Source organism: Limulus polyphemus, unplaced genomic scaffold, assembly GCF_000517525.1.
Source record: "Limulus polyphemus unplaced genomic scaffold, Limulus_polyphemus-2.1.2 Scaffold2260, whole genome shotgun sequence".
Taxonomy (NCBI): Eukaryota; Metazoa; Arthropoda; class Merostomata; order Xiphosura; family Limulidae; genus Limulus; species Limulus polyphemus.
Window position 1 is genome coordinate 1 of NW_013667870.1, and position 4042 is coordinate 4042.

General features: G+C 36.8%; 1 long non-coding RNA gene across 1 annotated transcript in view; it reads left to right on the forward strand.

Moving 5' to 3' along the window:
- The first annotated feature begins 1342 nt into the window (after window positions 1-1342).
- LOC111087529 overlaps window positions 1343-4042 on the forward strand; it is a 10114-nt gene continuing 7414 nt past the window's right edge. Inside the window, exon 1 of the long non-coding RNA XR_002612202.1 lies at window positions 1343-1392. This is a non-coding gene — a long non-coding RNA (uncharacterized LOC111087529). The remainder of the gene's footprint in view (window positions 1393-4042) is intronic.

Genomic DNA, 4042 nt, shown 5'->3' on the forward strand with positions numbered 1-4042 from the left:
ACTAAAATATGTCAAGTATTATAAGTCATGCCACGACTACTGGTGTGAAACCTTGCAGCAACAACAGTTAGCAGCGTTTTAATCGCTTTCGATCCAAAGTAACTAAAATATGTCAAGTATTATAAGTCATGCCACGACTACTGGTGTGAAACCTTGCAGCAACAACAGTTAGCAGCGTTTTAATCGCTTTCGATCCAAAGTAACTAAAATATGTCAAGTATTATAAGTCATGCCACGACTACTGGTGTGAAACCTTGCAGCCACGACAGTTAGCAGCGTTTGAATCGCTTTGGATCCAAAGTAACTAAAATATGTCAAGTATTATAAGCATTATTATTGGCTCAAACAATAAACGAAATTATAGCCATTAGTTATTATAAATAAAATAAAAAAACAAAAAAGAAAATGGTTTGATTTATTGACAGCCATTTTTTGTTTCTTTATTCAATTAGTTAAGTTTCACTAGATAAAATTTACTGTTATTCTCTTCCCCCCCCCCCTTTGTAAGGGCTAGCTTGGCGTAGTCGCCAGCGTCCCGGACTGTGAATTAAGGAGTAGGTGGCTCGCGTCCCCTTGGGTAAATTTTAACTCCTCCCTCTTTGGTGCCATGGGTGCGTTGTAAGACTGACTGTAAAATTCCACTATTCGATTAGATTAGCCTAAGAGTTTGCGGTGGGTGCTGTTGACTAGTTGCCTTTCCTGTAATCAGTTCTATCAGGAACAAGGGACGGCTACGCACAAATAGCCATTATGCAACTTTGCGCGAAAATTCTAGAAAACAAAGTTATAAAACGAGTTATTTGATCGACTATCTCGCGCTAAAACAAGGTTTTGCAATTAGGTCAGTTCCAAACTTCTTACTCTTAACCCTGATATAAAGGTATTTGTTTACCGCCGTGAAGTACATGTGAATTTCGTTAAGTAACCCAAACCCAATTTGTTTTAGAATAAGCAAGAACATCACACAAATAATAGGTTATAAATTACTTACATGATGTTCTCCAATCCTTGCCAGGCCGCCATCAAAGAACACTGTAGCGTTATTTATTTTTTCACAGAGGGAAGAGAGAGAGAAATTACGTAAGTGCCGTAGTCATTTTAGGAGTTATTACAACACAGCTCACTTTGCCTAGTAACAAGAAAAATAATAATAATTGGTTGCTGAAGTAGAAGGAAATAACGCTTTCTGAAGCACTGCGAGGAACAATTATGTCTGCAAGATTTCATTGAGTTATTCTTCAATGTGGCAATCTGTTCGATTATCAGAAACAAAGAGGAAGTATTTAATAAATAGCGTGGAGTTCTCAACACAGTTTTGGTCGAATCTTATTTTGCTTCTTGTTTCCTTAATATCAAAGGCTGTATACGCTACCGACGTGTTTATATCCAACGGTAAATTGCTCGTTTCTGTTTCTTCGGTAACATGTTAATCTGCTTGTCTCCTTGTATCGATCGGTAGCATTGAATAAGAACTGTATAGGATAAACTTGTGTTACTGTGGCGCACGTGTTTCATATGGTAATCTGTTTCTTCAGTTTTTGGCTTGATTCGATTCTTCTGTGTCTACTTTGTGGTCGTTACTGTAACTGTGACTAAAGCGATGTAATTAGAAATTAACTCAAATTGCTACTTAAACTGTAATAGGTTAACGATGGACGGGGTCGATCTGAACGTAAAATAGCCTACAATTTTATTCTGATGTGTCGTTTCTCACTGAAGTTCATGTACAGAATGTGCGTCGTTCCACACTAATGTTCATGTAAATAATATGTATCATTCCTCACCTTCGTTCGGGTAAGGAATGTGCGTCGGCCTTCGCTAACATTTTTGTAAAAGCGTGTACATATCTGTGAAACAAAAGCAGACCAAAATCTTCAGGCCATCGAACCTCGCATTAGCTGACTCGCTAGAGCCAGGTTAAATAAACCAGAAATTCTAAGTCTGTAAGATGAATAATCGGTATGACCGAAGGTTCATGTTTGGTGTCGTTGTGTAGCCTCAGATCGTTTCTGAACTATTAGACGAAAGCAGTACTCTTTATCTGTTTTAGTGCAAAGCTACACAGTGTACTATTTGCGCTCTGTCCACTGCAGAGAATCGAACTTCGGGTTTTAGCGTTGTAATTCCTCGAACTTACCGCCGACCCACCGAGAGGGACGTAGTTCCTGCGAAACTGAAAGTATTACTGTTCTTATTTCGTTTTTATTAACGCTGTTACTGTGTTACTAACTTGTTGGTTTAGTTTCACCTGGCAACCTGCTCGTGTGACAGTAGTTAATTTTCATTCTCAAACAAAATTACATTTTCCTTTTCTTGTGCTGGTCTAAGTAACTCGGACGGTTCCATATAAATTATAACGTGTGTGAAATATCGTGTGATTTGACAGTTTATTGAAAAAAACAAAAACATCATCTAATAATCAAAAACAGAAGGGAAAAAAAACGTTTATGTAACACACAAACACCACTTTCAACTAGCAACTTTTTTGGTGCTAAAAGTGTTGCGTGTGATATTAAATTATGCCAAAGAAATATTATCTGTAAAATGCGTTTTCCAGTTTCGCGTACTTAGAATAGGTGATACCAGAATAAAAAAAACAAAAACTTCCTACACGTAGTGTTTTTGCGACAGGTGTTTTATCTCGGACAGCTAGTTACCGAGCGTACGAAAGTCAAATAATAAATGAGTATACAGTTGTTTATCTGTTAAAATCTCTAATATCAATACACATATAAACTATAAAATAGTTGTACTATAGCAAAGGGTTTATGGGTGAATGCGCAAATGATTCCTGCATATATTGATGACACATTTCGTTGGAATGTGACAGACCAGCTGTTTCATCCGTTGTTAGTCTTTAACTAGTCAATCACCTCCACCGTTCACGTAGTTAATTGAAAGCACAATTTTATTATGTAGTTATAGTTATATGTACAGTATAATAGCGGAAAAACACGCTTCGGCTGCGATACGGAATCGTATATTCTGATAAATTCAGCAACTAACAGGATTTAATTCCCGCCTCTCTATGCAATTAAACAGTTTTTTTAAGACCCAGTGTTATCAATTTTCTACCTTGTATGCCGCCATATTCTGTCCCTGTCCAAATTATATTCTACATCTCCTTGTTCTTAATTTTAAAAACAACGGGACGAAAATAAATTAATATACTGAATTAGCCAATCTAGTCAAAACAAAACTGAAGGAAATATTACATGCTTCGTTAGATTTGTTGTTGTAGGCCTATACTACTCTTTTGATACGGTAAACTTGTTTACGTCACACGCATGCGTATTACGGGCAAAGTGATATGACCTGGCGGAAGTTTGGTCGAAGAATTAATTTCTTACACTTTATGTATTTTAAAACCCAAAGTTCCTAATTGTCTGGTCTTGTTATAAAGGATGCTCCTAAACTTATTGATTGAGGGAGGAATATCTTTCTCATAGAAGTACTTTATTTATTCTCTAAATATAGCTAACAGAAAATGGTTTATTGGCAAGAGTTTATACTTGGCGTATAAGCATTTAATGTGACGCTTTCCGGGAAAATCGAGAAACGTATACAATTAATAAAAGTTAATAGAAGAGCCACAGTATTTGCCACTTCCAATGTTCTTGTCACAAAAAGTTGTTCTAATAATAACGGGTTTGTAGTTTAGTCATACTCGTTTTTACATATAAACTGAATAGTGAAACAGTTTTTCTTCTCGCATCTTGCGGAACAACATTAATTTCAAGCGAAATTAAGAGGTCCTTTTTTAGGCTTAACTATACTATAACATCTTTCAGGTAAAGATGCCATCACCTTTTGATTTTTCCTGTTAAGTCTCTCAACTTTGCCTTTCACTAGATTGTTAGTAGCATTTTTCAACTGATGCCACAAATGTTGTATTATAGATTACCATCTGGATACCACCATCTACATAAACCCGGTGTTTTGCCATGCTCTTCCAAATTTCCCCGGACAAAAGACAGAATGATTTCCATTGGCCCGGCATGGCCAGGTGGATAAGGCGCTCGACTCACAATCTGAGGGTCGC